The sequence below is a fragment of the Camellia sinensis genome, chromosome 5 (assembly GCF_055761805.1).
Source record: "Camellia sinensis isolate YWXY chromosome 5, ASM5576180v1, whole genome shotgun sequence".
Taxonomy (NCBI): domain Eukaryota; kingdom Viridiplantae; phylum Streptophyta; class Magnoliopsida; order Ericales; family Theaceae; genus Camellia; species Camellia sinensis.
Window position 1 is genome coordinate 24,422,624 of NC_138965.1, and position 14,973 is coordinate 24,437,596.

A 14,973-nucleotide genomic window follows, 5' to 3' on the forward strand; every position below is an offset into this window, starting at 1 on the left:
TATTTCAGATCACTTTTGCATATCTCTCTCTCCAAAAGACCTTTCCTCTCCCTTCTCTCTACATTTTCTTACGCTAAATTAGATCAAAACCTTGATTTCTCAAGATCCATTAGAGTTCTGCCATAGGTTCTTCATCAAAGTTGCTTAACTTCTCGAGGGCTTCGTTGTGTGTGGTGAAGATCGAGTATCGACACCGTTGATTTTGGGGGTTTCATCTCATTTCTTCTTCAAAACTTTAGGTAGGGATTTTCTTAGAGTTATATATATATATTTTTCCTAGATCTAGATGATTTTCCAAATCATCTTTTGATAGTTTTAAAAATTGATTGTTGATTCGAGAAGTTGAGCGATTTTGAAAGTGGGTTTGTCTCTTGTTATTTTAAAATGATTTTATAAGTTTTGATCTTCGTTGATTGAAGAAAAGATTATTTTGGAAAGTTTTTTTTCAAAAGATTTGAGTTGTATAGTTTTGGTGAGAAAACCTAGAATTTGAATTTTTTTTTAAAAGAGACTGAAAATCCATGAATGATATTGTTATATTTATTTTGTGTGTCAAAATAAATGGATGTTTGAAAATTTTCTTATTTATATTTATATAAATGATGAATTTTGGGGAATATGAGGATTGTTGTTCATTTTGAAAATTATTGTTCAAAATGTTGAAATAGTCTTGAAATAACTAATTGTTGAGGATACTTGAGAAAAGGGAATTGTGTTATTCCTTGGATGATGAATTAGAATAAAAGTATTTATATTCATCTTGTAAAATTGGCATATCAATTCATTTGATTACATTAAATTTTGAAAGTTGATTTGAAACTTGCATTGAGAAAAGAATGTTGAGAAACAAGTTTTCATGGAATGGCTTTGGGGTAAATACATTGGTAAGTCTTGATAGGTGGTGTAGATGATATTGAATAAGTTGGCCTAAGAGTCCGGGGTGAAAGATTGAAAACCCGTGCGGATAGGTGTCGAGCCTTCCGGTTAATACCGGTAAAAATGATAATTTGGTAGTACCTGTATAGTCTACTTGCAGACACCGACCTAGGGATTACCAGAGTCGTATTTACCGCCCTTGAAATAAATTGTTAAGTTTTGAACAATTGAAATTGCATGATATCATTGAGCATGATGGTTGTCAAAAGATAAAAATGTGATTTATCTTCAAAAAAGGCATAGCATGACATGTGCATTTCATTTCTTGAGACTTGTATAAAATGTATATACTTTGTTAAGAATTTCCTATTGGACTTTATACTCACCCTACGGGATTTTTGTGCAGGAAAATATGTGATCCCACCCAACTAGGGGCATGGAAGTATGTGTGTTGGGAGTACAATGCTCTCATTTTGCTGTGACTCTGTGTGTAAACCAAGGGATGTGTTTGTGTGGGTTTGAATAACCGTTTTGTGTAACCAGGCTCTAGCCTTGGAAACTTGTAAACTCTTGGGGGTATTTATTTGTTTATTTACTTGTTGTTGGATTAATGTATTGTTGCATGGAGAACTATTGTATCATGTAATGTAAGTTTGGAGATTTATATTCGGTTTTCCTTAAAAGAGTGATGATTGTTGTATTATCATTTGGGTTAGAAATTTGGGGCGTTACACTTTCCACCATTGCCGGTTCCTAATCAGTGATATATGGTTTGTTTTCTTTGTTTCATTTTCTTATTTATTTTTGTTTTGTTTTGTTTATTTTATTTTATTTTTCTTTTCTTTTTATACTGCATAGTCAAAAAAAAAAAAAAAGGTTTGCACCTAAAGATCCCTCAAGATATTGCTGATTGGACAAAAACTTTTGAGAGCATTACTCTTGATACCGTGGTATGGTACACCGTACATGGTGGTCGTCCTTCTGATTGAATTGGATCAGGGCGCTGGGATTAACTTTCCTCTCTTTAGTAGGGATAAATGGAACGGTACCTTGCCTTGGTACCAAAATATTACGGCAATTCGGTCTCCTCTAGACTATTCCTTTTGAAGGGCAAGTAGGGGAGGTAGACCGATTTTGTTTTGACTTTCATCCCCAACGCAAGGATCAGAGAGTTTTAGAGGCTTTTTGCAGTTGAAATAGTCGAGATTATGCCATTTGGGCTTTTGAGATAGTTTTTGATCACCTTGGGTCTGCATGAGTACAAAAACCATGTTGGTGTAACTTCAAAATCTAGTTCTAAAAGCAATTTTCAAAACTTCACTTTGTATTAATGTACAATAACCTTGCAAATATATATATGCATACACACGCACACATCTTAATACCTTCTAAACAATGGTTTTCTCTTCTATTCTCGTTCTATATTTGCAACTTACCATTGATACAAACCCAAATGCCTCTTAACAACAATTGTTAGTAGCACTAGGGAAGAAAATACTCCTTCCGTCCCAAAATATTAGTCCATTATTTCATTTTTCATTGTCCCAAAATATTAGTCCCTCTTCAAAAATCAAGTACAAAAATAATATAAATTTCCTATTTTGCCCTTCTTTTAAATTAATAAACAATATAAAAAGTATAATTATGACATTGATATTCCCAAAAAATATACTATCAAAAGGGTAATTTTAGAAAATTAACTTTTTTAAAATCCAATAATTGTACTATCAAAAAAAGTTAGATTCCCCAAAATGGACCATTATTTTGGGACAGAGGGAGTAACTGAAAGGAGAACACATCGAATAAGATTGATATTAAAAAGAAGAAAAGAAAAAGATAAACTATGGACTACATTTGCAAAATGTAAGATTTTTAATGTAAAAAATGATAAAATGAAACTGAGTGCACCTACTTACCACTAAAGAGAGAGAAAGAGAGGGGTAACCTAATTAGGGAGTGAGGAGAAAAAGGGTTAATGAGAAACATTATATATATTTTCCTTCTTAATTATGAATTTTTAAAACAAATATTTTTCACATGTCTATTCTTGTTAATATAGCAAACTATAAAAAGCCCCATCTACTTTCTTTTTCGTTGCAGAGTCTCTTGAGCCAAAAACTGACATTTTCAGCTTAGGCATCATCTTATTGCAATTAGTGACAAAGAAACCATACTCTCACAGAAATGGAAAACACTTGAAAGACATAATCAATGGGAAGCCTAAGTTGAAAAAGCTGACCAGGATGATCGGTGAAAGCTTGCTAAGCTCTAAATGTTAAAAGAAGAAAGGCAAGAAAACTATTAAACTAGCACTCGATTGTCTCCATGGCAATATAGATGCATCTGAAGTTGTTCAGAAATTGGATAATTTTTTTTAGAAAGAATAGGTTTACAAACAACCTCAAATGCTTTACAGTTCTATAAATTTCCTTACATGTAATTACTAGCCTTTGTGTAATGGCAACTGGGCTAAACCGTGTTAGTAAGGCTTTTATGACTCGAGGTTCATATTAGGGAAATGAGAGTGTGGGGAAGCAACTTTATCATGATTACATTTTATATGTATGTTTGTTGGAATATAAATGTTGCTGGAGCATACATTTTACACTTTATTGTTCCTGTAATTATACTTGATGTAAGATGCTAAATTTAGTATGTTACTTGAAATGAAAAAATCAAATCTTTTACGCAACACAACTGCGCATGTTAGTTTGAGGACGACAAGTGTTTGCTAGGGTTTATAAGTTAGAGAGGCTTTGCTTTGTTTAGAATTCAAGTTCTAAGAACACCAAAATAAGAGAAAGAGTAGCGCCAAGTTAACAGAAATGATGTTTGCATGAGTAAAGGACACATTCAATTTATAGGGCAATAAATCTAACTATTCCCAATCGTTCTCCCCATACCTGATGTGTTCCAATCTAAAATCACAACCCTTGTTTTCAAAATTCGACTAGCCTAACAATAACTGTCCATTGAATGCTAATATTATTTCCTAAGACTACTAAGGAACTTGTGTTTTTCGTTATAGCTTTTTTCATGTCATGAATGATTGTTTTTTTTCTTCCCATAACATTAGCAAACACATCTAATTAACTTAATCTATTTCTCCAAAATTTTGTGCCACCTAGTGTCTTCATAGGCATGAGCTTCTTGGGTCTAAGATGCTAATTCTCACTTATTTTTTGCTGCAATGCATATTTCCTATGATACTTGTTAGTGTTTAATTACATAGGCTTGTAATGATAATCACTACTATTAGTGTAATAGTGTAAGCATTTCTTTCATGGTAGGATATTCAAATAACAATGTCACGTTACAGGCTAAATATTTCCTCAGTCTAGTGTCAACTTTGGCAATCTTGAGAATCTAGTCACAAAACAGAGCAAAGCTCATAGAAAAAATAAGGGGGACTTACCAGCCGGTCCCATGGAAACAAATTAATACCCACCAAGTCTTGCCCTATTTCAGATTCCAATTTTACCCCTCAATGTCACACCACACACGTGAAGCAAAGAAGATATGACGAGCTCTCCCCTGTGCGCGTGACACACACGCTCCTTCTCAATTGTTCTGATTCGGAAATTATTCTGAGGCGATTTGGAAGCCATTCTGAGGCGATTTACGATTTGGAAATCGAAACAAACGAAGAGATTTTCCCTGAATCTCCCATTGTTTCTAAAGAAATCACCTCTGTTTCGATCTATATTCTGATTCCGAACAGATCCCTAGCAAATCTTCCACCGTTTCGATCTATATTCCCTATTTAGTTTATCTTTAACAACATGCGAATCAAACGTGAGTCATATTCATCTTCCGTTCTTCTTTGATATACCTCTTTCATATAGATGTTGCGAGTTCTCGTAAGAGATTATCTAGGCTAGAAATAAGATCTTATACTGCAAAAAGACAAAAGCAAGAAAATGAAGACAACAATGAGACAAAAAAGTAACAAGATAACAAAAAGGAAACCACAAGAATAGAAACAACAAGCAAACAGTAAGAAAGGAACAAAACACAGAGACAACAGAAGCATGAACCTGCAAATGAACCTGAAAAACAAGCAGAAGCAAAAGAAAGAATAAGGAAACAACAACAATGCATTAAAGGTAAAACACAATAGCGACTTATATAGATGTCACACGTGAATTGGTGCAATGAATTCCTTCCCAACTTTTGCCACATGCATCTGACCCAACCCAATTGAGTGGTCTGTTTTGCTGGTCATTATTAGAACTCTTCATTGTATAAACTTTGTTTGTTTAATTACGTAATAAATTTTGTCATAATTCTTCTTATTCTTTGTTGATTGTTTGAATTATTTTGTTTGCTAGCTAACAAAATGAATACAGATGAATTATGAATATATTCAAGTTTTATTAGTGTTTCTTTGCTTAATTAAATGAAAAATTTTGTTGTATATCCATAAATTTTGCATGGTTCGCCTACTTCATTGATATCCTTCTTTTATATAAATGTTGTGAGCTCTCTTATGAGATTATCTATGCCAGAAAGAAGATCTTTAACTGCAAAAAGACAAAAGTAAGAAAAGGAAGACAACAACGAGATAAAAAAGCAACAAGCTAACAAAAAGGAAACCGCAAGAACAGAAACAACAAGCAATCAGCAAGAAAGGAACAAAACACAGAGACAGTAGAAGCATGAACCTGCAAAAGAAGCTGAAAAACAAGCAGAAGCTAAAGAAAGAATAAGAAAACAGCAACAATGCATTAAAGGTAAAACATAATAGCGACTTATATAGATATCACGCGTGAATTTGTGCAATGAATTCCTTCCCAACTGTTGCCACATGCATCTGACCCAACCCAATTGAGTGGTCTGTTTTGCTGGTCATTATTAGAACTCTTCACTGTATAAGCTTTGTTTGCTTAATTATGTAATAAATTTTGTCATAATTCTTCTTATTCTTCTTTGATTGTTTGAATTATTTTGTTTGCTAGCTAACAAAATGAATACAGAGGAATTATGAATATATTCAAGTTTTATCAGTGTATAACCTTTCTTTGCTTAATTATATGATAAATTTTGTCGTATATCCATAAATTTTGCATTGTTTGCCTACTTTATTGATATCCTTCTTTCATATAGATGTTGTGAGCTCTCTTATGAGATTATCTATGCCAGAAAGAAGATCTTTAACTGCAAAAACACAAAAGCAAGAAGAGAAAGACAATAAAGAGACAAAAAAGCAACAAGATAGAAAGGCAGAAGAAAAGAAACAAGCAGCAAGAACCAAAGCAGCAACAACAAAAAAGACAGAGACAACAACAAAGGAAGAAAAGACAGAAAAGGAAATAGCAACAACAAAAAACAACAAGCAAATAGCAACAAAGGAAGAAAAGACAGAGACAACAGAAGGATGAACCTGCAAATGAAGCTCAAAAACAAGGAGAACAAAAAGAAAGAATAACCAAACACTAACAACAGAAACAAGCAGAAACAAGAACCAAGCCCCAACAAAACAAATAAGAACCAAAGCAGCACAAGCCAAAAGGCAAGCAGAAAATAGAGGGAAGAAAAACAAGAAATGATCAAATTCATGACCATGAAGCAAATTATGTGTACCGCTCAAACATGCTATCCCTCATCAGATTCTTCAATCCCACGAAACTTGAAAAGGAGCATTTCCAAATATTGAAAAAGATTCCCTTCTTCTTTCTAGTTGACATTTTGTCAAAGAAGAAGGTGCAAAAAGCAGATTCAATGAAATATGATGATGTGGTTGCATAAATCTTGCAAACATACCAAATGGATGGAACCACATTTGAAATTGGAGGGAAGAAGCTGAAGTTGAAAAGAAATTATTTCAAGTTAATTTTTGTGATTGCATGTGGACAAAAGAAGATGAATCTTGTATATGGAAGAAAATATGACATAGATTTGGTAAAAAGAAGGAAAATAAGAGAAAATAGAATGACAAGTGCTTCAATCCAAAAGTTGATAACCAAACTTTTGAGAAGCAACAAGAAGGAAGATAAAGATGTTGTGAGGCTTGTGTGCCTCTTGATTTGCTTGCTGTTGTTATATCCTGGTACTGGCACTATAATTGGTTGGGGGTTCATGAAATATCTTGAGGATATTGACAAAATGAAGTCTTATGATTGGTGCGACGCAGCAAAGCAACAGCTCACAAAATCAATAGAAAAGAACATCAACCAAATTGATAAAGTGTCTAGATGTGTGATGGTCATATTGGTAAGTAAATACCTCACTTATAACTTATGAACTATAATATTTACGTTTACTAAATACTTGTTTAGAACAATATTTTTTGTCTTCAACAGTATTGGATGTGTGAACACACAAGCACCATCAAACCCAATGCCAATAATTGTAACGCCCTCAAAATAATAACATTAAACCAACATTTTAGACATGCATTGGTACAAAAGAAATCAACCATTTCTATTCATCAGAGTAATTCTTACAACTGTATTACATGTTAACAACAAAAACAAATGCCCTAAGGGCTTACAGCTTTCCAAGTTAACACTTGGTTACAAAAAGAAGAGTACTAACTCAATACATATTAAGCCCTTGGTTTGAAAGTACATATAATACATCAAAATAAACAAAAGAAAGAGTCTTCAACTCTCATCATCATCCACCAAACTATGTCCTTGGAGGTGGCATACTACCTGTACCTGAAAATAATGTCCCATAAAGGGTGAGCCAACGCCCAGTAGAGATATGCTAAACACAGTATGAGCAATAACTAAGACATTAGCAATTGATAAATGTTCAACTTTCATAAACCAATTCATAATCCATTTCCATTTCTTGATCACTATGTTCATGTTTCATTTCAGTTTCCATCTCTTATCAATTTCCTGATTTACATTAATGGCTCTGAACCTGGCCAACCACTTATATGAGACAACGACTCATATTAAACATTTCCCATTTTACGATAGATAAACATATTAGTTGTATCGCATCTCAACAGATAAACATACAAGCCGTATCCACATTTCAACAGATATGCATATTAGCTATATCAACACTTCCAATGACAAGCATATGAGTTGTATCAACACTTCCAAAGATAAGCATACGAGCTGTATCAACACATTATCTGACAAGCATATGAGCTATATCAGTGGAGTCCATCACCTATCTCCTCTCAAACAACATCCGGTTTAGAGGTCCATCCCCTATCTTCCCCTAAACCGTGGAGTACATCCCCTATCTCCTCCCACACACACAACATATATACACAAAGGTCATATACGCAATCAATCAATACATAACGTTAATGTATTCTATCAACCGTCATACTCATTAACATATCCAATTGATTAGTTTTAGTTTGCCTAATCATCATGCATTTTCTACAACAATCAAAACTACCCTCCACCGGTAGCTCAAGCAATTATTTCTAAACAGATAATAAAAGTTCCAACAGATAAAATATCGATGTTTTCAAAAGTGAGCGATTAATAAATCTAACTCCACTATTCAACCATATAATGAACCGATGTCATTATTTCCAACTCAATTCCATAAGTTTACCATTTTCCCAAATTAATTATGCCAATTAATTTATACAACAAATTAGGGTTTTCTACCCCATTTTCCAATATTGACCCAATGGCCTAACATCAACAACCAACAACTATATCATCACTTTGGAACCCAAAATACAAGTTATGAGCCCAAAATTACAAAACTCTTTTTACACATTTTGAAACCCTAAGTCTCAAAATTTCCCAAGTTCAACACTCTATCAAAACAACTAAAAATCTAGGTCAAAGACCATAAGAGTGAGTAGGAATCCCTACCTCAAAAGATGACACCCAACGAAGAAGATAATGAAAACGAACTTGCTCCAAACCACGAGTTTCTCGGATCAAAAGATAGCCCTCGACGATCAACAACTCTTTTGTAAAGGCCAAAGGTGAGGAAAACACCCTAGCTAGATCAATACTTAGAGAGAAGTTAAGGTTTTAGAGAGAGGAGCTCTTAAATGGCTTTTTCGGAAAAGTAAGAGAGAGAAAGAATGAGAAAAAGTGATTTAAAACTGTCCCATAGCCAACTGATATACGATATTCCCGCTCGAGCGGAAAACACAACGCTCGAGCGTCAAGAACAAAAACTAGGTCCGCTCGAGCGCAAAAAGGCCCGCTCGAGCTCCAAGACACAAGAATAAAGCACATCCGCTCGAGCGTGAAAACCAGTCCGCTCGAGCGTAGATTTCCCCCTCCCAGAACTTACACCGAAAAGGTACTACCCGCTCGAGCGCCACCGCTCGAGCGTAAAGAAACCCGCTCGAGCGTAAAAATCACACCTGCAGAAGTTTTGCAGGGACACGAAAAACTGGGAGTGTGCAATCCCCGCTCGAGCGCAAGAAGACCCGCTCTAGCGGACCGCCTAAAAACTGGGCAACAAGGAATTGAAACCAAGGCCTAACCAACTTGTAACAACCCTGCCCAAAACATCCTAAAACTCAATCCAGCGGAATTAAAGGATGACAACAAGATAGATACAACTACCAACTTCACGGAACCAAGTCCGGAACACAACAGAATAGTAGAGGAACAACCGGGATCGCTATAACCTCCACCCCTTAAAGAATTTCGTCCCCAAAATTAAATACAAGATTTACTCAATTCTCAACAATATTACAACATCACATTAAACAACCCGACCCATTACCGGTCAATCCCATCTCTTTTCAAGAGGCATTAAACATTATTCATAACAACCTGCATTATCAACATGCATTCTTTTGAAATTTAGCAATTTCAACTCATTTTCCACAATTCCATAACATATGCAACATTATCATCATGCTTGCATTTCCACAATATACTTAACATACACAATGTTAAAATAAACTTCCATTAACCAAAACATTCACAATGTTTTACAACGTAATACTCATACAATGCTCTTAACGTTCAACAATATTACAAAAATTCCATTACATGGTCACACATCAACAAACAAGTCTGGATATTTCTCGCGGACTTCTAACTCACATTCCCAAGTGGCTTCCTCCACTCCGTGATGCTTCCACAAAACCATCACTAAAGGAATGACCTTGCCACGCATGACTTGATCCCGCCTATCCAAGACCCGAACTGGCCTCTCCTCATAGGAGGCATCCTCATCTACCTCCAAGTCGGTCCAATCCAACACGTGGGATGGATCTGGCTCATACTTCCAAAGCATACTCACATGAAACACGTTATGCACTCCGGACAACTGCGGCGGTAAGGCTAAACGATAGGCAACCTCGCCAATCCTCTCAAGGATTTCAAAGGGACTAATAAACCGAGGGGACAACTTCCCACTCTTCTCGAACCTCATCAGACCTCGCCTAGGTGATATTTTCAAGAAGACATGATCACCTACCTCAAACGCCAAAGGCCTCCTCCTACGGTCGGCATAACTCTTTTGGCGACTCTGAACTGTAACAAGCCTCCTACGGATAAGCTCAACTTTCTCCGTCGTCTCCCTAACCAACTCCGGACCCAACAAAGGTGCATCACCCACCTCGGCCCAACACACTGGAGACCTACACGGTCGGCCATACAAGGCCTCAAACGGTGCCATACCGATGCTAGACTGAAAACTGTTGTTGTAGACAAACTCCACCAAGGGCAAGTGTCTCTCCCACGTCCCACTAAAGTCAAGGACACAACCTCGAAGCATATCCTCAAGGATCTGAATAGTACGCTCGGACTGCCCGTCAGTCTGAGGATGAAAAGCCGTACTAAAGGTCAATTTAGTACCCAAGGCACTCTGCAAACTCTGCCACAACCTAGCGATAAAACGAGGATCTCTATCTGAGACGATCGTCACTGGGACCCCGTGCAATCTCACTATGTCCCGAATATACAAGTCGGCAAGATGATCTACAGAATCTCTCACGCGCATCGGAATGAAGTGCGCCGACTTAGTCAACCGGTCTACAACCACCCAAATGGCATCACTACCTCGCTGAGTCCTCGGAAGACCTACAACGAAGTCCATAGTGACATGCTCCCACTTTCACTCGGCAATAGGCAAGGGTTGCAACAAACCCGCTGGCCTCTGATGCTCGGCCTTCACTTGCTGGCAAGTAAGGCACTTCGATACGAAAACAGCCACATCTCTCTTCATACCTCGCCACCAAAACTGGCAACCCAAATCTCGATACATCTTAGTACCTCCCGGATGCACCGCAAGGCGTGAATGATGGGACTCTCGGAGTACTTCCTCTCGGCAAGATTCCGGCACAAACAAACGGTCTCGGTATCTCACACCCAAGTCGGGATACACCGTCAAACCCTTCTCAACTTTCCCATTTGAGATCTTCTCTCGGAGGGATTCTACCTCAAGGTCACCTCTCTGTGCCTCTAACACTCGGGTCACAAGTGTAGGCTGCGCAACAACAGAAAACAAGGCCGCAACCTCAACAGATTCGCCCAGAAGCAAATCAAACTCGCCAAGCGCACTAACATCTCCCATTCCCGGATGGCTATACAAGCTACATCACTAATAGATTTCCTACTAAGGGCATCGGCCACAACATTGGCCTTTCTCGGGTGATAGTGCAACTCAAAATCATAGTCCTCAATGAACTCCATCCATCTCCTCTGCCTCAAATTCAAGTCTCTCTGTGTAAACAGGTACTTCAAACTCTTGTGGTCTGAGAACACCTCGAACCTCTCGCCATAAAGGTAGTGCCTCCAAATCTTCAAGGCAAAAATCACTGCTGCTAACTCTAGGTCGTGTGTAGGGTAATTCTTCTCGTGTATTTTCAACTGTCGTGAGCCATAAGCTACCACTTTCCCCTCTTGCATCAACACACAACCCAAACCCTCTCGTGAGGCATCACAATAAACCGCATAACCCAACCCTCTCTCCGGAATAATCAAAACTGGAGCGGTGGTCAATCTAACCTTCAACTCTTGGAACGACTTTTCACAAGTCTCACTCCATACAAACTTGACCCTTTTCCGTGCCAATCTAGTCAACGGCGAAGCTAGCCTGGAGAAATCCTTCACAAACCGACAGTAATACCCAGCTAATCCCAGAAAACTGCGGATCTCAAAAACGCTCTTAGGCTGTGCCCAATCTTACACTGCCTCTACCTTGGATGTATCTACAGACACTCTTTCCCCGGATACCACATGGCCTAAGAATTTCACCTCTCCTAGCCAGAACTCACACTTCCCAAACTTGGCATATAGCCTATGGGCTCTAAGCAACTCAAGCACCACTCTCAAGTGTTCCTCGTGCTCATCCTCAGAAGGCGAATAGATAAGAATGTCGTCCACGAAAACAACTAAAAATCGATCCAAGAATTCCCGGAAGATCCGGTTCATTAAGTCCATAAAGACTGCTGGTGCATTGGTAAGTCCGAATGGCATCACCAGAAACTCATAATGGCCATACCGCGTACGGAATGCCGTCTTAGGAATATCCTCCTCCCTGACCCTCAACTGGTGGTAACCCGATCTCAAGTCTATCTTAGAGAAACAACGGGAACCCTTCAACTGGTCAAACAGATCATCTATACGGGGCATAGGGTACTTATTCTTGACCGTAGCCCAATTCAACTTCCGGTAGTCTATACACAATCTTAAGGCACCATCTTTCTTTTTAGCAAAGAGGGCCGGTGCTCCCCACGGCGAAACACTAGGGCGAACAAAACCCTTATTTAGCAATTCCTGGAGCTGAATCTTCAACTCACTCAGCTCGGCTGGGGCAAAACGATAAGGTGTCATAGAAATCGGCGCCGTGCTGGGCACTAAATCAATAGAGAACTCTATCTCTCGGTGAGGTGGTAAACTAACGAGATCCTCGGGAAAAACATCCGAATACTCACAAACCACCCTCGACAATACAATCTGAGTCTCGTCACACTCACCACTTATAAAGCTAGCAAGTAGACCACTAAGCTTATTCCGCCCTCGTGGATCATACATCGGTGGCAACACACTACCAACCCGATCCCCCAAGAAATGGAAACACTCCCCGCTTAAGGTACATACGGTGACCCTCTGGCGGTAGCAATCAATAACAGCTCGGTATGACGATAGCCAGTCCATACCCAAAATAACATCAAAACCCTTCATAGGCATGACAACAAAAGGAAAAGGAAGCCTATGATCGGCGACCTCTATATCACACCCTCTAACACCTTGTTTCAAGATCAACTCACCACCAATAGGCGATACTACACATATAGGAGATGGTAACTGTGTCAACTCCAATTCCAAAACAGATGCAAATGTAGCAAACACAAAAGAATGAGATGCACCTGTATCAATCAACACACTAGCAATCGAGTTGCAAAACAGAAAAGTACCTCTCACTACTGATGGAGTCGGTACTAGGTCCTGCGCGGTAACAGCATACACGCGCCCTGTGGGCCCCTGATCCACCTGCTCCCCTCTAGGAGCAAAGGACTGCTGCACTGATTGGGATGACGAAGCTCCCGGATTGGCCCTCGAGGCTTGCATAGACTGAGCTGGCTGAAATCCCTGCGTCTGTCTAGAACCAGACGCTCCTGAAGTAGCACTCAATTGCGGGCAATACCTCTTCAGGTTCCCAGGCTGACCACACTGATAGCAAGACAAAGGCTGGCCCCTGCCCTGACTCTGGCCCTGAGGTCTAGCTAAAGAAGAAGCAGCTCGCAGACCCCCTCCCTTCTGCGGGCAAACCGAAGACTTGTGACCCAACTGGCCACACGCAAAACAAGTCAAGCCTCCCTGACTACCTCTCCCAGAGCCCGCACTCGGTACTGGAAAGGTCGATCTAGCCACACCACCCTGAGACTGCTGAGGGTTAGAACCCCTCTGTCTCCTGCCATCACCCTGACCATCTTGGCCCCTCTTGGAGCCTCTCTGCCCCTCATCCTCCTCCTACATCATGAGCTCCATATGAGCTTCCGCATCCACCAAACGTCTATACTCCCGGATGAAAGATCCACTAACCCTCAACTTGAGGCCTCGCCTTAACTTCCGCTCAAACTCAAAGCAACGGCGTTCCTCAGACGCCACCAGTTCAGGTGCAAACCTGGACAGACTGGTAAAAGTAGCCTCAAACTCGACCACAGACAAGCCTTGCTGTCTAAGCTGGCAAAACTGTTCTCTCAGCTTCTCCCTCGCAGCTGAAGATAAAAACTTCTCCTGGAAAGCATTCACAAACGCCTCCCATGCACTACGAACACTGCCCTTCTCATACTTCCACCATTGACCCGCATCTCCCTTCAGCTGGAAGGATGCCAGGGTCACCTTCAAAGCCCCGTCCTCGATGCCCAGCGTCTCGAACGTCTTCTCCATCTGTTCCAACCACTCGTCGGCCTTAAGTGGCTTCTTTGGATCCCCAACAAACTCGTCAGGGTTAGACCGGATTCCCTCTTCAAGAAAGAAGGCCCAGCCTCAGCAACCTGATTCTCAGCTTTGAGAATACCCAAAGCTCCCGCTATCTCTCAGGCCAAGGTGCCCATAGCCTGCTGACCTGCTGGCTCGGCCACGTTGGCCTGACCAACACCCTCCTGCATTGTCGGAACGTCATCTGGTACAGGTACCTCCTGCCTACCATGCCTGCCACGCCTACTACGCCCTCGTCCTGACATCCTAATAAAGGTAACCAAGACTATTAGCACATTCACAAATGTGCCGAAGCTATAACACCCTCGTCCTAATGCATGGACAACTGTAATTCACTCCACGTAAGCACATAAACACATAAGCATTTACGAATTTCATTTCCGGATAATGATAGTCCCGAGGCGTTACTAGAGTTCCGGTTAGAAACGGCATTGATCAAGTGCTTTTCCAACAAGACTCCCAGAAACCCAAGGATCCAATCAACATCCTGGAAACTACATTCCATACCCACATAGTCACATAAGCATGTTATCAATTTAGCACATAGCATATGACACTACATCTAAGTCTCTACCAAGCGAGACAAACCCATTGTGATCCTAATCACTTCCCACGTACCCAAAGTATTCGAACCCGGTAAGCTCTGATACCAAGTTGTAACGCCCTCAAAATAATAACATTAAACCAACATTTTAGACATGCATTGGTACAAAAGAAATCAGCCATTTCTATTCATCAGAGTAATTCTTAC